At 41.0% G+C, this 23,441-nt stretch overlaps 1 pseudogene across 1 annotated transcript; it reads left to right on the top strand.

The window, feature by feature from the left end:
- The first annotated feature begins 3,278 nt into the window (after positions 1 to 3,278).
- Positions 3,279 to 22,940, top strand: LOC308271017 (ubiquitin carboxyl-terminal hydrolase 14-like; annotated as a pseudogene). Its single transcript has 3 exons — positions 3,279 to 3,451; positions 3,575 to 4,465; positions 22,850 to 22,940. The product of its transcript is annotated as a ubiquitin carboxyl-terminal hydrolase 14-like (transcript).
- Positions 22,941 to 23,441: the final 501 nt, after the last annotated feature.

Genomic DNA, 23,441 nt, shown 5'->3' with positions numbered 1-23,441 from the left:
CCAGGGATCCTTGTGCAAATCAGCTCACTCCTTCTTGGGATTTTGGAAACCAAAGGGAATTAGTCTAGTGACATATTCTAGACTGCCCTCCTGACTTACAATGGATCCTTTTCTGTATGCAGAAGACCTTGGCTTACGTTTGCTAGACATATAAGAACAATTCAAGAGACTCTTCAGAGAACAAATAATCAGAGGTGACTCCCTGCATTGCCAACTTGTTTACCAGAGAGAGTTCAACTTTTTTCACTTAAAAGAGAAAGAAGACCAGGCGTGGTGGCGCACGCTTGTAATCCCCGAGGCTGAGACAGGAGGATCGCGCAGGTTCGAAGCCAGCCTCAGCTACTTAGTGAGACTCTCAGCAACTTAGTGAGACCCTGTTTCCAAATAAAATAGAAAATGGGTCTGGGAGTATAGCCCGGAGGTAGAAAGCCTCTGGGTTCCACCCCCAGTACTACAAAAAAAAAAAAAAAAAAAAAGAAAGAAAGAAAGAAAAAAAATTGACTAAACAAAAAAATTAGAAAATATGCAGTTATTGTTATACTTGCAAGTAATATAATCTATTATTTGAGGTTTCATGCAGTGCACCATTAGATCATTCCATCATTTATTTACATTGTTCCTTCAACCAGAAAATATCTGAGGTGCCTGCTAAGTGCCAGCCCCTAGTCTAAGTGCGGTGGACACAAAGTGAAATCGGGCACAATCCATTACCTGCAGGGCCTTAGCATCCAGGGTGTGGGAGAGACATGGAAATCAATTTTTGCCTGTTATAAGAGCTAGGAAAAAGGGCTGCCCAGGATGGTAGGCTCCCCAGAGAAGGGGCAGCTAAGTACTAGAAAACTTTCTACAGGTGAGAATGCCTGAGTTGAGTTTTGAAGTATGAGTAGAAGCTGCTAAAGGAATTTCCAGGGAGAAGAAAGTGCCTTGGTGGTGGCACAGAGGCCTCAAACAACTGGATGCCTTCAGAAAGAAGAGCATAGGTTTCATATGGGCTAGAGGGTATTTACAGAAAAGAAGTCTAGGAGGCCAGAAAGAAAGAGAGCCAGATACAGCAAAATATTGTTCAACTAATGAGCTTGGTTTCCTGATGTAGGCTATGGATTCAGGCTACGAGTTTGTAAGGTGATTCCCCATCCTCTCTTGAGATTGGAAAAGTAAACCTCAAATGATTCTATTTTGATGAAAGAGGAAAATTAAACATCTATGATGGATTGCATATAAAGCCTATGGTCTTCCAAAAATGACAATTACAATCCTTTTAGAGTAATAGTCTCTTTCCACCAACCCCTATGCTTGCATTAGCTTAAGTAGATTAAGTCCTCCAGAGACTTAAAAGTTATAGTGAATGTTTTTATCCTGGAAATTATAATGAATCAGAGACTCTCTAGGGCAGAAGTCATTTCCTGCAGTAATTCTTCCAGGCTATCAGCGTACCATTTTCCTCCCTGCAATATAAAATGCCCCAGATGGGAACTTCGTTAGTCAGCCTCTCCTAGCATCTCAGTTATTTCAGTTCCAGGAAACAGTTCTGGTAGGAGAAGGACAGAGACCAATATTTACATATCATTTTCTTTAGTTTGTCTTCAAAACATGCCAATGGTTCTCTAGTTTCCTAGAAGACTGAGACTTTTAAAAGCAGATTCCCACAACTAAAGTTTTAGTATAACCTCAGAAGTCAGAAAGGGTGAAATTTATGTTGATGTGTTTTTTAAAGTTAATTAATTAATTAATGGTACTGGGGATTGAAGACAGGGGCATTCTACCTCCGAGCTGCACTCCCAGCCTTACCTTATTTTATTATTATTTTTTTTAATTTTCAAACAGGGTCTCACTAAGTTGCTTAGGACTTGCTAAATTGCTCAGGCTAGCTGCAAACCTAGGATCCTCCTGTCTTTGCCTCTCAAGTAGTGGGATTATAGGCATGTGTCACCGCACCCGGTCAGATGTGTTTTATTTTAAAGTACAGCGCACACACACACACACACACACACACACACACACACGGTTCTTTGGAGTTTTAAAACCCTATAGGTGTTTTCAAATTTGTGTTCTGGTATACCTTGAGGTTTTATACTATATGCATTTCAATTGTCAGTGTTGATTTGTTTGATTTTTTTTTTACTGTAACCCCCACAGAAATATTAAGAATACTTCCTTGTATTGTATTCAGGTTTTCCATTTGTAAAATACTTTGCCATGCATTACTTTAATTTTCACAATTCAGGTTTTTCTGGGGGGTTGGGAGGTACTGGGTATTAAACCAAGGGGCATTCTACCTCTAAGCCAAACCCCTAGTCCTATTTTTTTTCCTAGTCCTATTTTTTTTTTAAATTTTGATACAAGGTCTCACTAAATGCTGAGATCCTCGCTAAGTTGCCGAAGCTGACCTTGAACCTGTGATCCTCCTGTCTCAGCCTCCTAAGTACTAGGATTATTGGCATGTGCTCCCATGCCAGATTCAGATTTAGCATTTTACAAACTAGGAAAATAACCAAGATCCCAAGCACAAGTTTTTATTTATCTCACCTAAAAGAGTTTTTCATAACATAGATTTATGTGCTTCATTACCCACCCATTCTCCAAGATTCTGCTTTGTTAAAAAGCTGCCCAGGCCGGGCGTGGTGGCACAAGCTTGTAATCCCTGCACTTGGGAGGCAGAGACAGGAGGATCACACAGGTTCGAAGCCAGCCACGCGCACTGGCTTAGGAGACCCTGTTTCCAAATAAAAAATATAAAAATAGGTCTGGGAGTGTAGCCTGGAGGTAGAAGGGCTTCCAGGAACCCCAGTACCACCAAAAAAAAAAAAAAAAAAAAAAAAAAAAGCTGCCCAGACCGAGCATGGTGGCATACGCTTGTAATCCCAACACTTGGGAGGCTGAGACAGAAGGATCACAACTTCGTGAGGTCGTCCACAATTTAGTGAGATGCTGTTTCCAAATAAAGAATAAAAAACAGGGCTGGGGATGTAGCTCAGAGTTAGAATGCCCCTGGATTCAATCCTCACTACCGCAAAATAAATAAATAAATAAATAAATAAATAAATAAATAAATAAGAAAGAAAAAAGAAAAAGCTGCCAGAGGCCTCCACCTGGGTCTGGCCCGCAGCGCACTGGGCACTCTAGGCAAGGGTCAGGGTGGAGTGCAGTGCCTTCCTGTAGCACCTGGCTGAAGGCCTGTCACGTGGGGAGTCACCGGGCAGGTGGGATGGGGGTGAGAGTAGAGATGGGGAAGCATCTTAAGTCGTGACTCTGCAGAACAGTTTCTGTCCCTGGCCTAGAGTGCTGGGAAAGTTACTGTCCAATGGAGAAAGGAGAAATTCAAAGGCATAGAATTGAATATGGAGGACCACCACCGACAGTGTTCAAGGTGCAGCTTTTTGCACTGACTGGAGTCCTGTGGGCCAGAAAGAAAGTCGTGGTGAAAGGAAGAACACTGAAGGATGATGATACCATCATCTAAATAAAAAACATCTAAATAAAAAAAATGGAACGATGCTACTCAGAATGGGACCATCAGATGCTCTTCCAGAAGAGCCCTCTGCTAAGACTCTTCTTGGAAGACAGGACAGAATAGCTGTTAGCATCTGCTCTGGAATCACCCAGTGGATTGACAAACCTTGTTAGCACTTGTTAGATGAATGCTACAGTTATGTGTATTTGTTCTGTGCCTGGACTCAAAGATGCCTTTAAAAGGCACGCAGGTGTCTTGGGAAATGACTTCGGTACAGCCTAGTATTGCAGCCCTTACAGGTTTGTTCCATTCCACGGATAAAACTTCCACCTATTATCCTACTGCAGTTTTTACCCATGGCTTTCCCACAGGTTGGGGAGAAGCGTGAACAAAGACAATACCTTCAACAGGATGCTGATGAGTGTTGGATACAAGTGATGCTAGTATAATATTACAGCAGAAATTGGAAGCCATAGAGGATGATTCTGTTGAAGAGTCAGATTCTTCATCTGCATTCAGCCGTGACACCTTCTAAAAAGAAAAGTTTAATCTAATCAGATCTTCGGTGTTGAATTCGAAACTACCATGAAATGCTCAGAATCTGTAGAAGTCAGAAAAGGAAAGGAGAATCAGCTCCAACTCAGCTACCTTATCAATTAGGAAGAGAAGTATCTTTTTACAGGACTTAAGTTGTGACTTCAGGAATAAATCAAGAAACAGCCTCCAATGTTACAAAGAAAGGCTTTGTATATCAAATTTTCCATGATCAGCCAGCGCCTGCTTACTTAACTATTCAGATAGTTTGATTTTTTTCAATAAACAACAAGAAGCTGTAAATGCTAAAGTTTTTAAGGATGATAAATTTCCACTTATGTTGGATATATATGAACTATGTACACCAGAACTTCAAGAGAAAATGGTCTCTTTTCGATCAAAATTTAAGGATCTAGAAGACAAAAAAGTTACTCAACAGCCAACTGCAAATGATATGAAGATAGTAGTCCCCAGAAAGAAGTATGAACCTTTTTCTTTTTTTTTAAATTTCTTTGCAGTACTGGGGATGGAACCCACGGGTTTTCTACCTCTGAGCTACACCCCCAGCCCTATTTTGTATTCTTTATTTTGAAACTGGGTCTCACTGAGTTGCAAAGGACCTCGCTAAGTAGCTGAGGCTGTCTGCAAATTGCAATCCTCCTGTCTCAGCCTCCCAAGTACTAGGATTACAAGCGTGCGCCACCACGCCCGGCCTATTTGTTGTTCTTGCATGGTTCATATTGCCACTCGGTCGCTGCCTATCCTTTGCCTTATCTAACATTTTTTTCCAGAAAGGCGGAAGAGGAAGTATTCCTCGCTGTGTAACTGTGCTGCTGTCCATCCCCCATGGGGACATGGGTGCAATCAAATATTTGTCCAGCCTGATTGCAGCTGGCTTTTTATGATTTTAAAATAAATTGTGATCAATAATAGTAGAATTGCCTATACAATTTATTGTTGTCTCTCTTTGATGTACTACAGTTTGTACATATAATTTGATGATTTTGTAGTATTCAATCTTTGAAAAATGTTGACAAGCTCTGGGTGCTTGTTTTTAAAAGATGAGGATATTTAATTTAAAAAAAAGAAAGGAAAAAAAATAAGCTGTCCAAATGATGCTACTAGTGAACCCAACTGGGAACCCCTAGCTAAGGAGATTTTTCTAAGGCTCTTAACCAGTAAACCAGAACTCAGACCCTGGGGATGGGCTGGAAGTCCAGGGTATCTCCAGAGGTCACAATTTAGTAGGAACAGTTACATGAGGGGCAGGGTGGGGATGGCACGAAGTGGATGGATGTGATTGGATGTCAACTGATAGTTAAAAAGATAAAAACAAGCCGGGCATGGTGGTGCACACTTATAATCCCAACATTTGAAAGGCTGAGACTGGAGGATCGCAGTTCGTGGGCAGCTTCAGCTACTTAGTGAGGCCCTCTGCAACTCAGTGAGACCCAGTTTCAAAATAGAGAATAAAAAATAGGGCAGGGGGTGTAGCTCAGAGGTCAAATGCCTCTGGGTTTCATCCCCAGACCCACAATAAATAAATAAATAAATAAATAAATAAATAAACAAACAAACACTCAACACCAAAAAAGCTCTTACAGCATTTGGAAGGGGGAGTACTAGGGATTGAACATGAGCCATTCTACTTCTGACCTATACTCTCAGCCCTTTCTCAATTGTTTGTTTTGATACAAGGTCTTAATAGGTTGCTGAACATCTCGCTAAGTTCCTGAGGCTGGCACCAAACCTGCAATCCTCCTGTCTCAGCTTCCCGAGTACTGGGATTATAGGCATGTGCCACCATACCCAAAGACAATTTTTCTTCAAAACAACAATTTTTTTTTTTTTTTTTTGGTGGTACTGGGGTTTCTGGAAGCCCTTCTACCTCCAGGCTAGAGTCCCAGACCTATTTTTTACATTTTTTAAATTTGGAAACAGGGTCTCCTAAGCCAGCGTGTGAGGCTGGCTTCTAACCTGCGCGATCCTCCTGCCTCTGCCTCCCAAGTGCGGGGATTACAAGCGTGCGCCACCACACAACAACATTTTTTTTTTTTTTTAAAGTGAAGTGACCAGAAACTTCCAGCCGGGTGTGGGGGTGCACGCTTGTAATCCCCCTGCTTGGGAGGCAGAGACAGGAGGATGGCGCAGGTTCGAAGCCAGCCATGCTGGCTTAAGAGACCCTGTTTCCAAATAAAAAGTATAAAATAGGTCTGGGAATGTAGCCCGGAGGTAGAAGGGCTTCTAGGAACCCCAGTACCACCAAAAAAAAAAAAAAAAAAAAAAAAGAAAGAAGAAAAGAAAAAAATAAACTTTCAGCTTGGTAAAATTTTATGGGATAATGGGAACGAGGACAGGCTATCAGGCTATGTGATTAATATGAATGTTCATATTTTGAGTGTCATCTTTTGTTTCTATACATGAAAAATGGGAAATCCAAGACAAGACAGAAAAAAAGACAGAATTTTTCTTTGTCTTTTGAAGATCCAAAGTTTAGAAAGAATCCATGATAAGCTGTACAGATGAGAATAACTGAAAAACCTGTTGCCAGCAAACTGGAATTAATTCCTAGATATTTAGGGAAAAGTACAACATGTTTTATGAAATGAGTTATACTCAACCCCCAGGAAGGAAGACCTGAGGGAGCGGTAGGTATCTCCTCCGTCCCTCTCCCTCTCTCCCTCTCTCTCTCTCTTCCTCCTCGTCTTCCTCGTCCTCGTCCTCCTCGTTGTCCTCGTCCTCATCCTCCTCCTCGTCCTCCTCCTCGTTGTCCTCCTCCTCCTCCTCCTCCTCCTCCTCCTCCTCCTCCTCCTCCTCCTCCTTTCTCTTTCTCTCCCTCTCTCTCTCTCTCTCTCTCTCTCTCTCTCTCTCTCTCTCTCTCTCTCTCTCCCTCTCCCTCTCCCTCTCCCTCTCCCTCTCCCTCTCCCCCCCCCTCTCTCCCTCTCCCTCTCCCTCTCTCTCTCCCTCTCTCTCTCTCTGTTGTACTTGGGATTGAAAACAGGGACATTCTGCCTCTGAGCTACACCCTCAGCCAATTTTGTATTTTTCATCTGGAAACAGTGTCTCACTAAGTTGCTAAGGTTGCTCACACCCAGCTGACTTTTCTATTTTACTGTTACCAATGATAAAACTAAGGCTTAAAATTATTATAAGTACAGGAAATTGCCTAAGATGCTCTGAAAATATAAAACCATGACTATAGTAAATAAAACTAAGCAAGAACCCATTAGAAAGAGGGAACTGAAAGTAATTCTAGGTCATCTGACTTAAATCCATTTTGTGATACTGATGGACTGCTACGTTGCTTTACTGTTTTTGTCACCAAAGAAAACCACGGAGATGTGGTTATAAGATTTCTTCTTGAACATTTGAAACCAGGACTCGTCAAATTCTTGTCAGAAGTCAAAGAAAATTTTCAGCCAAAGGCAAGATTCTTTAAAAAAACAAAAAACAAATTTGTGGGAAATACATTTTAGGTAATTTCTTTGTGGTGCACTGAACTGCAACCTGTTGTTTGAGAATTTGTGTTTTAGGTGCTGCCACTGTATGTAAGTAAGGTACTGCAAAAACTTTTTGCTTTCAACTGTCTGTAATTCTCAGAATTCGTATTACAAATTATAGGGTCCTTCATAAGATGTACTTTTCAGAGCTATAAAACATTTAAAAGTTTATCTTGATGTCTTTAATCATTGACATTCTGTGTATATGATAGATTATGTGGTTTTTATTTCCAGCAAAGCTACCTTTTTCTATAATTGTCACAAATATATCCCAGTAACTAGACCACAGGTGACCTGTGTTTTCACAAAAGGCGTTTCTCTGTCCCATTTCTTTTCCAAAGAATTTTCTAAGCTCTAGGATTCAAGGTAGAACTCTCGTACCTTTGGCTTCTGAAAAATCATTGAAGACACAACCAGTACTAGAAACTTCTTTAGTTAAAAGATTCTGACTTATCCTTACATTTCTTCTATTTCCTGGAAATAATTTCCCTTCTCTCTCTTTCTTTCTTTCTTTCTTTCTTTCTTTCTTTCTTTCTTTCTTTCTTTCTTTCTTTTTTCTTTCTTGTACTGGGAATGGAACCCAAGGACATTCTACCTTCAAGCCACACCCCCAGCCCTATTTTTTTAAAATTCTATTTTGAAACAGGGTCTCACTGAGTTGTAGAGGGCCTCACTAAGTAGCTGAGGCTGTCCCCAAACCAAGATCCTCCTATCTCAGCCTCCCAAATGCTGGGATTACAAACTTGTGCCGCCACCACGCCCGGCCTTCCTGGAAGGAATTTCTGATTGAGCTCTGTGTCTCTAATTCAGAGACTTTCTGTTCATAAATTGTTTCTCCTAAGAGAAAATATTTCTATATTTATATTCAAAAATTCACAATGGTCTTTTTCTCATAGGAACACATAAGATGATTTGCCTTTATAAACTATTTGTGCTTTCCCAAGATTCTAGGAATCACCCCAAATACAATTACTGAAACAAGAAACCAAGTCTAACTGAGAACATAAAATTAATATATATTGCTCATAATGGAACTCATAAGCAAAATAATTCCTACACACAATAATCCCATTGCTTATTGCTTCCCTTGCATTACTCTCCTCCTCATAATTAATGTCAAACGTGCATTGTAAAAAGAATTTAAATCCAGAATTGGTGGGAAAGAATTTCAGAGTTATTTCTAGGAATTCCCTTGCTCCCTTAATAGACTAGTAGGAGGGCAGTTTTTAAAAAATGTGTAGCTGACTTTATTTTGTTAACACTTGCTCTAATCCTAACTTCGTAAAATAGAAGTTTTCTGTGCCCACTGGGAATATAGGAAATTTGAGCATTCAGCCTCTTCCTTTACTGTGGGTCTCTGCCCTGGAAATTATGTGTAATTTTTTTTTGTTAACTAGAGAAAATAATGATTTTATGGCTCCCAAGTATATTCTTTAAATGGGGATATTTTTCCCTTTAATAATATATATTTAAAAGCACATTTGAATCAGGCATAGTGGTGCACACTTGTAATCCAGCATTCGGGAGGCTGAGACAGGAAGATCATGGTTCTCTAACAGCCTCAGCTACTTAGTGAGGCCCTTTGCAACTCAGTGAGACCCTGTTTCAAAGTAAAGAATTAAAAATAGGGCTAGGGGTGTAGCTCTGAGGCTGAATGCCCCTGAGTTCCATACCCAGTACCAAATATATATATAATTACATTTCATGTTTTTTTTTTTTTTATGCAGGTCTAGAGATGGAATCCAGAGGCATTGGCCTCCGAGCTACACCCCCTGCCCAATTTTTTATTCTTTATTTTGAAACAAGGTCTCACTGAGTTGCAGAGGATCTCACTAAGTAGCTGAGGCTGTCCACGAACCGCGATCCTCTGGTCTCAGCCTCCAGAATGCTGGGATTACAAATGTGTGCCACCACGCCTGGCTCACATTTCATGGTTTCTGAATGAATAATTTTATAGGTAAATGCCTATCATCTATCTATCTATGTAATCTATCTACTTATCTCTCTTTCTATGACAGGCAGTTAAATAGATGAAACTTCTAGTTGAAGAAAACATTGTGTGCCTTTTTTAAAAAAATAAAAATTGCTCTCTGTTAAAAAGCTCACCTACAGAGCCGGGCGTGGTGGTGCACGCTTGTAATCCCAGCATTCAGGAGGCTGAGACCTGGAGGATCGCGGTTCGCGGACAGCCTCAGCTACTTAGTGAGGCCCTCTGCAACTCAGTGAGACCCGGTTTCAAAATAAAGAATAAAAAATAGGGCAGGGGGTGTAGCTCGGAGGTCAAATGCCCCTGGGTTCCATCCCCAGACCCGCAAAAAAAAAAAAGCTTACCTACAGATTCATGTTTTATGATTTTGGATTTTCAAATCTTGGTATTTTTTTTTTAAACAATCAATTAATTAATGTTTTGTGATACTAGGGATTGAACCCTAGGGCATTCTACCTTCAATTTACACTCCCAGCCCGATATTTTATTCTTTATTTTGAAGCAGGGTCTCTCTAGGTTGCAGAGGGGCTCACTAAGTAGCTGAGCTGGGCCACTAACCTGTGATCCTCCTGTCTCAGCCTCCCATGTACTAGGATTCAAGTGTGCACCACCAAGCCTGGCTTCAAATCTTGATATATTTTAAAGAAAGACAAAGTCCTAATGGTTAATAATATTAAAAATGCATACCAACATATATTCTGCTTGGTTAATGTGATTTTAGATCTTGCTATTTATTTTCCTATATGTTTATGTGTACTTGTGTGTGTATATGAATGTGTCTCTGTGTGCATTACTGATACAAATTAATTTGATAAAGTAATACTTTATTATCTCACCCATATTTAACTTTTTTTTTTTTTTTTGCTGGTACTGGGGTTCCTCTGAGCTACACTCCCAGACACCTATTTTTTATATTTTTATTTGGAAACAGGGTCTCTTAAGCCAGCGCGGCTGGCTTCAAACCTGCGTGATCCTCCTGTCTCTGCCTCCCAAGCGTGGAGATGACAAGCGTGTGCCGCCACGCCCGTCCATATTTAACTTTTGCTGTATGGAATTTAACACATTGAATGGTTTCCTGTTTCCTGTGTTTTTAAGTTGTTTAGATTGTCATTACTACTTTCTGATAGTAATAAGAAGAGTTGGAAATATTTGTTATATCAGGAACCTGGTTTTGTCTTTGGTTTAATGGTCTAACATTCTCTGATCCTGAATCCCAGAGAGATCCCAGAACATTTAAGAGGATTAAATGAAAGGTAATTAGAACCCGGGACCACACTCCACCCACCCATGTCCAAGGTAGGTGAGAGACTGAATACTGACACTGCATGTAGTGGTTGTTGTGTACAGGGCATGTAATTGCTTATGTGGACCTCCATTTCATGAGTACTGTGTATCTTAAGAGGAATTTTTGACTTGGGATTCATAATCTAGGTAGACAAAATGAAAGGCGCATATGTATATATTCATTTCCCTGGGAGTTAGATCCATATTTTAGGCTGTCAAAGGGTTTCATAACTGTAAAAAAAAAAAGGCCAAAAAAGGCCAGACTTACAAGAACAGCTGTGCCCAACATTCATTTTCTCTCTCTTCTTTATCTATCTATCTACCTATAATCTATAGATCTATTTATCTACCTATCTGTGCTAAAGTCCATACAGCAAAAGTTAAATAATTTATGAGATAATGAAGCAATTTTTATCTTATGATAGTTTATTAATTTGTCTCAGTAATGCATATATATCTATAGATATTTATCTTTATGGGTAGATATATCTATGTTTATAGATATCTATAGAGAGATATAGATAGATAAAGAGAGAAATCTCTCTATATAGCCTCAGTTTTGTGAATATCACTTAATAGCTTAGGCATTATTAATGATGACTTTCTCCTCTGCCTCTGAACACCCAGATGCCAGTCAATAAACTAAAATGAATAAACTTTGTTGATGTTAGTGGTACAGGCATATGACTAAAGCAGATTAAGTTCAGTGCAATATGGTTTCATTTTATTTTTTATTTTTTAATTTTTTTGGTGGTACTGGGGGTGGAACCCAGAGGCTTTCTACCTCCGGGCTATACTCCTAGACCTTTTTAAATTAAATTAAATTTTTTAAAATTTGGAAACAGGGTCTCACTAAGTTGCTGAGAGCCTCACTAAGTAGCTGAGGCTGGCTTCGAACCCGTGCGATCCTCCTGTCTCAGCCTCCCAAGTGCGGGGATTACAAGCTTGCACCACCATGCCTGGCTATGGTTTCATTTTATGAAAGTGATGTGTTACTGAAGGCTTGGAAAAATTAAAAACTTACATATTTCATGTCTAATTGCTCCCATACACTGAATATGATGTTTGTTAAAAAAATTGGCCAAGATGTGTCAATAGTTTAATCACAGTTGCTAATTTATTCATTCTAACTCTAGATCCAGCTAAAATCATCATTCTTCAAGATTAAAAACTAAAGCCAGGCATGATGGCACATTCTTGTAATCCCTGCTCTTGGGAGGCTGAGCCAGGAGGATTGCACCGGTTTGAAGCCAGTCTCAGCTACTTAGTGAGGCTCTCAGCAACTCAGTGAGACCCTGTTTCAAAATAAAAAGAATAAAAAATAGGGCAGGGGGTGTAGTTCGGAGGTAGAATGCACCTGGGTTCCACCCCCAGACCCGCAAAAATAAAAAATAAAAAAAAAATAAAAGGAAATAAAGTTCTCTTTATTCTTCAGTAGTTGTCTATGTTGTTTTGCTTTTATATTCTGTAGCGAGCAGTCTGACAAATAAGGATATCCAACTGAAAGGAGAAACTGAATCAAATGAAATACAAGTTTTGAAAGTTTATACATCTAATTCTGGTTTTCATAAGGTGTGCATAAGCATTTATGTGTGTGATGAATTTTCATTTTGATTCAGTGTTCTGTGGAACACTTCAATTAACACTTGAGGATGGTTTTAGGTACCACATACAGAGCTATTCACGTTAATTCTTGACTCATGTTTTCCCATCCCTAACTGAAAGGGGAAAAAAAGTATAAATTTCCCATCAGTCAAAATGTGTTTAAATATAATCTCACAAGAGTCATAAGAATTAGAATAGGATTTGAGGGTTTTTTTCCTTTCAGAAATTTGAATTTTAAGGACATTGATTTATCCTAAATAAAATTTGGCTTTTAGGTTGTTCGACCTCAACCAGTCATAAAGCTTCTTAATATAATAAATGATATGTTTGATTTTCATTTATTTATATTGTTATTGGTACATTGTAATTATACATCATAGTGAGGTTCAAAGTCACATAAACAAACATGTACACAAGTCTTAGTGTATTTCCCTTCAAGTTTCTCCTGGCTACGCACCCATCCGGAGCAGGAGGATCACAGGTTCTCTGCAGTTCAGTGAGACCTTTTTTAAAAATGAAGAATAAAATAGAGCTGGGTTTGTCACTTGAAGGTAGAATGCCCCTGGGTTCAGTCTCTAGTGCCCCCCCAAAAATATGTAAATTGAGGCTTGATAGGTGTCCATCAACAGAAGAATGGATAAAGAACACGTGATACAGATACACACTGGAGGGGGTTTTACTCAGCCTTAAAGAAGAATGAAATCCTGCCATTTTGGGGGGAAATAAATGGAAATGGAGAATATCATGTTAAGTGAGATTAAGACACTCAGGAAGTCAAGAGTCATGTTTTTTCTCATATGTGGAAGCTAGATAGAAAAAAGGGTTCTCATGAGAACTGAAGGGAGAGGAGGGTCGGGATGGCAGTGGCGGCAGCAGCCAGTATCGGGGAGAGGCAGGTAGATTCATTCTAATCCACCCTGAACTTTTGAGGAAATCTCCCCCAAAATAGACTGCACCTGCCCCACATGCTCAGGAACTCTGGACAACGTAGTATGTAAGAAAAATGTTCGGGGCGCGTCAGATGGAGCCCTGCATAGTCAGGTCGGCTGGAGCCACGCATGCCAGGAGCCAAGGGCGCTCCTGGCCGCCGCACTCCTCTGCGCAGCGCTGAGGCTGGGTGTGCTCGGAGCAGCAGAACCCGCTCCCTGTGGTGAAGCTGTGGACCTCTGCTCTTGGCAGGGAGATAAAACACATTGCTACTAAGAACTTGGGCCCCCAATGCCTGCAAAAGACACGTACTGTTTTCTTTTATTAAAAAATATTGAAGAGGGAGGAAGATGAGGGCGGCTGCAGTTGCAGCTGCAGCGGCGACCACAACCGCAGCAGTGATGGTTAGTAGCAGCCGAATAGGACATGCATCCCCCTGAGAAACCCTGGACAACAGATTTTGATTTAATAGCTGACTGAGACAACACACAGAAACATTCCAGTCATGACTTCCTCCTATCTGAAATATAGGAGAGAGAGTGGAAAATGGCGGAATTAGAGGCAAGACTGCAGTGCAGCACCAGCCACTGCAAGAAAAGTGATTTTTGGAGGGATATCCCAGAACAGATCAGAAAGCAGGCTGCTCCTGCCCCACATGCACAGGCATACTTAACAACATACTCTAGGAGAGACCAAGAAGGCGGCGGCAGCAGCAGCCAGTATTCAGGAGAGGCAGACAGATTCAACCAAATCTACCTTGAATTTTTGAAGAAATCTCTCCAAAAGTAGACTGTTCCTGCCCCACATGCTCAGAAACTCTGGACAACATACTATGTAAGAAAAAGTTTTTGTGGAGACGGACCAAGATGGCGGTAGCTACGCCAGTATTCAGGACAGGCAGACAGATCCAATCCAATCCACCTTAAATTTTTGAAAACATCTCCCCAAAAGTAGACTGTTCTTGCCACACATGTGCAGGAATTCTGGACAACATACTATGTAAGAAAGATGTCCGGGGCAAATTGGAGGGAGCCCTGCCCATATTGCTGGGCTGATTCACTGACCTAGTGTCCTAGGAGAACTCAGCTCATGGCCGCTGTGTTCCTCTACGTTGCACTGGAGGTGAGGGTGTGCTTGGAGTAGCAGATACCACTCTCCATGGTGAGGCTGTGAGCCTCCGCTTTCAGTGGGGAGATAAAATCCATTGCTGCTAGGGAACTGGGCTCCCAGCTTCTGCAAATGACATGTGCTATTTTCTCTGTAAACATCATGCCCACAGTGACAGGAACCAGAGCCTGCAGGGCAGAGAGGCCGGGTCTGGAGCCAGAGAGGCCAAGCCTGGAACTTATTGCATGGCAGGCCTGGCAGTGGGGCCTGCTTCACAGCAAAGGGCCAGCAGGTTTCTTCAACTGTGTGGCCAGGAAGCAATAGAAGCTGCCGCTGCCTCACCTAATCTCTCACCAGATTTCCAGACCCAAGTGACCTCTATTTTTTTTAAAAAGTGGTTGTGAGTGGATCATCCTGTCAAAGTTACTCACCTTCTGGCATTCAGGTTTTCAGTAAGTGGGAATAAGTGTGGAGAAATAGAAGCTCTAATACATTGTTGGTGGGATTGCAAGTTGGTGCAACCACTTTGGAGAACAGTATAGAAGATCCTCAGAAGAAGGAAAACGAACTTACCACATGATCCAGCAATACCACCTCTGGGTATCTACCAAAAAGAATGAAAACCAAAATACCAAACTAATGAATGAACAACCATGTTCATAGCTGCACAGTTCACCTTTGCCAAACTGTGGAACCAGCCCAGATGTCCTTCAATGGATGAGTGGATTTCAAAACTATGGGATATGTACACAGTGGAATTTTGCCCAGCCATAAGGAGAACAAAATTATGGCATTTACAGTGAACTGTCACAAAAATTAAGAAATCAGATGCTTTTCTTAATGTGCAAAATATTAGGGAGAAATAGGTAATGGGAAGAATTCTAGATGAAGAAGGGACCCTATAGAGGAGCAATGAAGGTGACATATCTGAGGGGATAAGAGGGAGGAGAAAGGAAACTCTTTAAAGCACATGATGTACTTAAACATATCAGAGTCAATCAGGAAGCCAAGCATGGGTAGGAGGGAGGGGGAGGGAATGGGCTAGTGATTGGGTAGGGACTGATTGGGTGATGTGTGCATGTATATCTCCACAAGTGTTTTTTAATCTCATAGAGATGTATGACTACAATGCACCAATAAAAATTTATTTAAGAAAAAGAAAACTGAAGGGAGACCCATAGAGTAGAGGAAGGAGATAAAGGAGAGAGAAAAAGGAGGTACTAGGGATAGAACTAACCTCATTATGTTGTGAGTATAAACAGATCACAAGATTTTGACTATTAGGTATCATTATAATGCACCAAAAAAAGTAAAAAAAAAAAAATTTAAACTTAAAATTTCAAAGAAACTTTAAAAAAACTTAAAAAAAAAGAAATTGAGGCTTGAAGGTTAAGTAAGGTATTTTGAATTCACACTGGTAAAACTCCAATCCAAGCATAGATGGTTTTTCTCTAAGCTCAGACTCTTAGCTGCTCCGCTAATGGAGTAAAACCAGACAGAAATTCCAGCCTGGTTGCAGTAGTGACGGAATCAAAACAATTGCTACAAAAGGTAAATAGTGAGACAAGACATCCCTGGGCACCTTCTGCCTCACCTCACATTTATAAAACTAAATACACTGTATGGGGCTGGTGTCCATATGATTTAACTCCTTGTATTAATAATTTGTAAATAAATTGTATAAGATTAGGTTTGGAAGGAACAACACTATTCATCTAAACCAGCTTTACTAGCTGGGCAAATCCTTTCTTTTTTCAAAATCTTTGATGAAAGCTGGGCATGGTGGTGCACGCTTATAATTCTAGCATTTGGGAGGCTGAGACAGGAGGATCACAGGTTCCCAGCCAGCCTCAGTTACTTAGTGAGGCCCTCCTTAACTCAGTGAGAACCTGTTTCAAAAAACATAAAAAGTAGGGCTGGGAGTGTAGCTTGGAGGTGAATGCCACTGGGTTTCATCCCCAGCACCACCAAAAAAAAAAAAAAAAAAAAAAAAAAAAAAGGAAAGGAAAGAAAAGAAAAGAAAATTCCCTGATGAAAAGCAATGCAGCCTGGTCTTAAAGACCAGCCTGAGTGGGTGTGTTGCTGCATGCCTGGAATTCCAGTACTTGAGAGGCTGACACAGGAGGATCACAGGTTCAAGTTTAGCCTCAGAAATATAGTGAGACTTCCCAGCAACCTAGTAAACCTTGTTTCAAAAGTAAATAAATAAATAAATAAGGCTGGGGAGTAGTTCGGAAGTAAAATGCCTCTGGGTTCAATCCCCAGTACCACAAAACAAAAAGACCAGCCTGGATGGATGGATGGAAGGTATGGAGAGAGAGAGAGAGAGAGAGAGAGAGAGAGAGAGAGAGAGAGAGAGAGAGAGAGAGCAAGTGAGCTAGAGAGAAGAGGAGGAGGAGACAAGGAGGAGGAAGGAAGAAAGGAGGGGAAGGGGAGAAAAAAGAGAGAGAGAATGTGCCTCTCGGTCGCTCCTCTTGAGTGGGAGCCCACTCTGTTCCCTCTCCCCTTGGTCCCAGCCATGTGGTCTTAAGTCTGCACCGGGGCAGCAGGGAAGACAGGAAGCCCAGTTCTTCCCACATTGGCTTACACATCCCCAGAACCCCTTCCAGCCTGCACGTTGCCAGATCCCCCACCACTTGGTCAATTCTTCCAGGATATAGTCTGCTTTTTTCTACAATTCTTTCCAGAATATAACACACAAGCTATTATCTCATCACTGCAGAGTGATGTGGGGTTTATTATTTTTTGTGTTCTGGATATTATAGTCCTATTCATACTTAAGCTAAGCGAGCTTAAAATTAACCACAGTTTTTTCAAACCAAGTTTGTAGTTGTAATTAACTATATACTCAGATCTGTTGAATTAGAATGGACATAAAGCCCATAATTTCCTATCCAGAGGCTCATTAACAGGTAATATTTGTTGAAATTATGATTTTTGAAATGACTGAGCCGTGTATGGTGGTGCACACTTATAATCCCAGCATTTGGGAGGCTGAGACAGGAGGATCACAGTTCTTGGAAAGCCTCAGCTACCTAGTGAGGCCCTTTGCAACTCAGTGAAACCCTGTTTCAAAATAAAGAATAAAAAATAAGGCTAGGGGTGTAGCTCAGAGGTAGAATGCCCCTGGGTTTCATCTGTAGTACTGAAAAAGAATTGCTGTATGATGTTCTAGCCTGTCGTGGTTATTCTGAATCGGTGTCTGTGTTAACCAATTACATATACAGTATTTGTTGTGGTTTGGATTTAGCTCACATGTTAAGCTCTGCAACCATGTTCAGAGGCGGGACACAGCTGCTGGGGAAGGATCACTGGACATATGGCTGGGATTGTGTTTTCCTAGGCCAGGGTATTATATACATAAAAGTTGTTAAGAGAGTAGATTTTTTTATTTATTTGGTGCATTATGATCACACATAATAGTAGAATTCATTATGATACAATTGCACATGCATGTAACATATTCAGTCAATTTAATTCCCCAGTACCTCCCTTGTTCTTCCCCTCTCCTCCCTCTGGTCTGCCTTCTAATTTCACTAAGTCCTTTTTAAATTTTGTTTTTCCTCCTTTTTTTTTTTTTTTTTTTTTTCTTATCTTGTGGTCCTGGGGATGGAACCCAGGGGCATTCTACCTCTGATCTACATGCCCAGCCCTGTTTTTTTTATTTTTATTTTGAAACAGGGTCTCACTGAGTTGCAAAGGGCCTCGCTAAGTAGCTGAGGCTGGCAGCGAACCTCAGTCCTCCTGTCTCAGCCTCCCAAATGCTGGGATTACAAGTGTGCGCCACCACGCCCGGCTTTGCATCTCATGTACCTCATGTACCTAAGTTTTTTGCATGTGTGGTGAGAACATTTAAGATCTACACTCATCACTGTTTTCAAGTACACAATACATTATTATGATTGTTGTTGCTTCTATGTTATCTAGGCTGGCCTTGAACTTGTGATTTTCCTGCCTCAACCTCCCAAATGCCTGGGGTAACAGGCATGCACCACCCCAGCTACAACACATTGTTATTATCTATAGTCACCTTGCTGTACAGCAGCTGTTGGCCAAAGGATAGAAAGTTTCATTCTAATTGAAACTTTCTATCCTTTGGCCAACATCTACCCATTTGGGGAATTATCAGTATGATATGTTCTTATAAACAGTATTTGAATATCTGGGAATGAATGAGATCCATAAGAAAAGAATTCAAAGAGAAAGAAAGATATATTTTGTGGAGCAATCCCTGAGAAATACTAATATTAGAGGTTGAGTAGGTGTAAAGGATCTTGCACAAAGCCTGAGAAAATGTGGCCAGAAGGGTGGGAGAAAAACCAGGACTCTTTCAGGAAAGAACAATGTTAAAAATCTGTTAAAAGTCTTTAGATAGAGAAAGGCCTAGTTTGACTCTCCTATTGACTTGTTATTTACTTTTAGCTAGGTTAATTTACATTGGAATAGTTGCCTGCTTTTAGGCAGAAACCAAAGTTCTTGCACAGATTTGCCCCTCACCCAATTTTTGAAATATATCAATAATCATAGCTTTCTCAAATCTTCCTAGGCCATTCTCAATACCGGTAATATATATATATATATATATATATATATATATATATATATATATATATATATATATATATATATATATATATATATATATATATGGCTGAGGGTGTAGCTTATAGGTAGAATGCCCCTGGGTTCCATCCCCAGAACCACCAAACCAAACTAAGCAAAACAAAAAAACCCTAAACCCACAGGGCTGGCATGCAGTAGGCACTCAATTAGCTTTTTTTTTTTTTTTTTTTTTGTACTGGGGATGGAACCCAGGGGCATTGTACCTGAGCTACAACCTCAGCCCTATTTTTTAGTCTTTTTATTGTTGAAACAGGGTCTCACTGTGTTGCAAATGGCCTTGCTAAGTAGCTGAGGCTGTTGGGAACCATGACCCTCAGGTCTCAGCCTCTAATGCTGGGATTACAAGCTTGCACCACCATGCCCACCTTATCAATTAGCATTTTTTTGCATCTGGATGAATGACAGTTTGTTGCTACTACTTATTTTTTGGGGAAAAGAAATTTAAATGTTAAATGGTTGTCCTCAGATTGAGAAAGAATTAAGTTTAGAAGTTACATCGCTTTAACTCCACTTCCAAAGTAACTCTCACTTATCATTTGGAAGGAATATATTTATCTTGCTTAAGAGTGTTTTTTGTCTTTTTGTTAAGTAGAAGCTCAGAGTCAGGCTACCTAGTTTTACATATTCTAACTTTAACATTGGGAAACTATATGAGCATTAGCCACAATCTGTATAAATATTCACACTCTGCATATCTGTCCAAACCGCAACTCTTAGTAGTAAACCCTTTGGCCCTAAACTCATGCTGTACTTAGACATAGCCTAACAACTTCCCTCAGTTCCCAGAAGTTCTCCTGGTACCCAGGGGCATCCCCGCGGTTCCAGGCTGATTTAGGACATTATTCCCAGCGGCTCTGCTCTCGCTTTGATTTTGGCATTTCCAGGGAACTAGAAGGTAAATCTACAACGTGACTCAGATTATATAAATGCCTATTAAAAAGATTTAAGCGAGAAATAAAACTACACCAGGGCTGTATCTGGCTGGGAGTTGCCAGAAGATGTCAAGATTCTTTCCAATTGTCATCCTCTTAGGGCAGAAAAGAAAATACGAGTGATTTGAGAGTTCTTCGTTGCTTCAGGAAAATCAGGAATTGCAGATGCAAATGTTGTGGTGGGATCCTCTGTAGAAGCAGGGCAAAGAAATTCTGGTAGCTTGAGCAAAAGTAAGATCTTTGCAAACCCTGTTTAAACTCTTCACTAGCTCAGTGGACTTTTCTGCCTTCAATTTCCCCCGCCCTGCAAGCAGCCACAGGACGCTTCTTATTATTGTCTGTATAAATCTATGCTCTTGTTGAAGCATGTAGCACTAAAAGAAGCAAAAATAATATCCCACTCTTTATCTCATGGGTAGACAGTAATCATAACTGTTCCGGATTGGGAAACTGTCCCTAGGGATCTTTGTTAGACCCCTGGGAATAATTTCCCAACAACTCCCCAAAGAAACAAAAAAACAGAAAAACAGAAAAAGAGGAAAAGATAGAAATACAGGAGATAGAAATACAGCTCCATACCAGACTGGCATGGAGGGGTGACTTGAAATGAATACACCAAAGGGCTTACACGTGGACTCAGCCTTTTATACCCATGACCTCCATCTTGTTTGCGTGACTCTGAGGTAGTGAACGTCCCTGTAAGGTACCTCCCCTTAACCCTGTAAGTTACCTCCCCCAATAAGGTATGGCAAGGTGTCTCCCGCCATGAAGGTCGACCCCTCCTATCATCTTAGCTAGCTTATCCAATCATGTAGATCTGTCTTTAGAGAAAGGCCTAGTTCTCCTCTCTTAAGATCTGTCTTTAGATAGAGACAGGCCTAGTTCTCCTTTCCTATTGACTGGTTAATTACTTTGAGCTAGGTTAATTTACATTGGAATAGCTGCCTGTTTTAGGCAGAAATCAAGTCCTTTCTTTACCCATGTCTGCCGCCATTTTGACACAACTATTTTGAAATATATTAATAATCATAGCTTTCCCAAATCTTCCTAGGCCATTCCCAATTCTGGTACAATAACAATAATTGTTACTGTATACCAAGCATGGTACAAGCAGCACTTTATCCATAATAACTTATTTTAACTTTCATAACCTAATAATCTTTATTGTTAACTTATTTTAACAACAAGGAAATTCAAACATTAAGAAATTATTCATGCTGGACATAATGGATCTCACCTGACATCCCAGCACTTGGGAGGTCAAGACAGGAGGCCTGCAAATTTGAGGACAACCTCAGGAACCTAGTGAAACTCTTAGCAATCTACCAAGACCTGTTTCAAAACAAAAAAATTAGAAAAAAAGGACTGAAGGTGTATGTCAAAGGTTAGAAAGTCCCTGAGTTCAATCCCTAGTACCACACAAAAATAAATAAATAAATAAATAAATAAATAAATAAATATTTAAAAAATGAATGAAAGAAAGAAAAATAAATCACCCAAGCAGGGCATGGTTACTCATGCCTATAATCCAGGAACTTGGGAGGCCGAGATAGGAGGCTCGCAAGTGAGGAGGTAGAAAGGAAATAGGCAGATAGGGAAAAGGCCTTGGTAGAAAAAGTTAATTTCCTGAGTTTCCTGAGGGGCGACAAATGCCTGAAACTCCAAAGGCTCAGAGATAAGAAGGCCAGAGCTTCACAAAGCCATCCTGAGTTTCCTAATCAACAAACCCACCGAGCAAGTCTGACATTCCTGAAAGTAGACCCTTCAAAGGACTTGCAAATGCCCTATGCAAATTCTCCTTGGAATCCCAAAAGTCACCCTAACCAAAATCGGACTTGCAAGCGGTCAGGCATTGGCCAGTCGGATGGCAAAAGGGGGGACTTTCCCGCTCGGGACCCCCTCCCCTTTTGGGGAGCTGTTCTCTCTCTCTCTCTCGCAGGTTGTGTTGGCCCTGAGAGAAGGCAGAGTGCATCTGAAGGCACGTGGCTCGGGCGACTCTTGAGTAGTGACCTGAAGGCCTCTGCTGGACATCATGGCTGACCAGGCCCCTAGGGGTGACCTGTACCTCTTTTCTGGCAGATCGCGTGGACTCTGGGAGAAAGTAGTTTGCAACTGATGGGCACTTGGCTAGGGCAACACTCGGGTAGTGACCCTGAAGGCAGCTACTGGACCCCGGAGTTCCAACCGCCCCTATGGGGTGTTCGGCCACTTTTCTCTATTCCCTTCTGGCAGATCGCATGGACTCCAGAAGAAAGCAGCCTGCACCTGAAGGCAATTCGGCTTGGGCTACTCTCAAGTACTGTCCTGAAGGCAGCTGCTGGACCCAGAGTTCAAGCCCCTTTGGGGGTGTTCAGCCACCCTTGCCCCATTCCCTGCTGCATCCAATAAACCTTTTACTCCCCTTCCTGAGGTCTGCGGGTGTCATTCTTCGCTCACCGTAGACAAGAACTCGCCGGGTTTTCTCTCAAGAAACCCCCGTTTCACAAGTTTAGGACCATCCTGGGTGATTTAGCAAGACCCTGTTTCAAAATAAAAAGTAAAATAGGACTGGTGCTATAGCTCAGTGGTACAAGACCCTTTGGGTTCAATCTCTAGTATCCTCTCCCAAAAATTACCCAAGGTCACATAGTTAGAAAATGGTGTCACCAGGATTCCAACTCCTAATAGTCTGGCTTCTAAGTCCCTGTGACACACTGGATAGACTTGTGGCAAAGAATTCTTCTGGCAAAGAATTGTTCCAGGAACTTTGGCTGCCTCTGCCGTCTTCTTCCAGCTTTACAAGACTTTGCTGGATGAGCCTTGAGGAAAAAGAAAACAGGACAAAAATCTCTTACAGCAAATGTGCTTCCTGCAGCCTCCAAGTGTGCTAAAATTTGATAATTTTCTTTTTCTAAAATAGATCAAAGAAAGCTAGATCATCTCCTTTGCCGAGAACCCTCCCTGAGTTACAAGGTGTGAAGAGAGATGTTTATGCGAGTTGTATAGTTTAACCAAGCTTTCCGTGGGAATGCATGGAGTTAATGGGTGACAGCTGTGGGCAATATTAACAACGCCAGCTACCCTGGAATGCCTGCACTGTTGGAGGGGCCTGTGGTGCCTCTCCTTCTCCATTGAACTCACACACAGAGTTTTGGAGAAATACCTGGTACTTGGGTCCCTCCCCAGGCCAATTAAATGTTATTTTGTTGTGCATATAAGTATATGTATAGAGTGAGTGAGGGTTGGTAAGCATTGGTAGTCTTAAGAACACTCTCAGTAATACTGTGCAGCTAGGGTTAGATCCATGGGGTTAGAGACATTTGTTTATAGTGATCCACAATCAATAATAGTGATTCCGATCCCTAATTAACTTAACTTGAACAATATGAGTCTTTTCTTTTTCAAATAATTGTCTCAAGTGTGTGTGTGTGTGTGTGTGTGTGTGTGTGTGTATGTTTCTGAATATTGTACCCAGAGACATTCTTTTACCTCTGAGCTACACCTTTAAGCTA

Source organism: Muscardinus avellanarius (genome assembly GCF_963383645.1).
Source record: "Muscardinus avellanarius genome assembly, chromosome: 12".
NCBI lineage: Eukaryota > Metazoa > Chordata > Mammalia > Rodentia > Gliridae > Muscardinus > Muscardinus avellanarius.
Note: the sequence above shows the minus strand (reverse complement) of the source record. Positions and strands in the feature narration are given on the sequence as shown.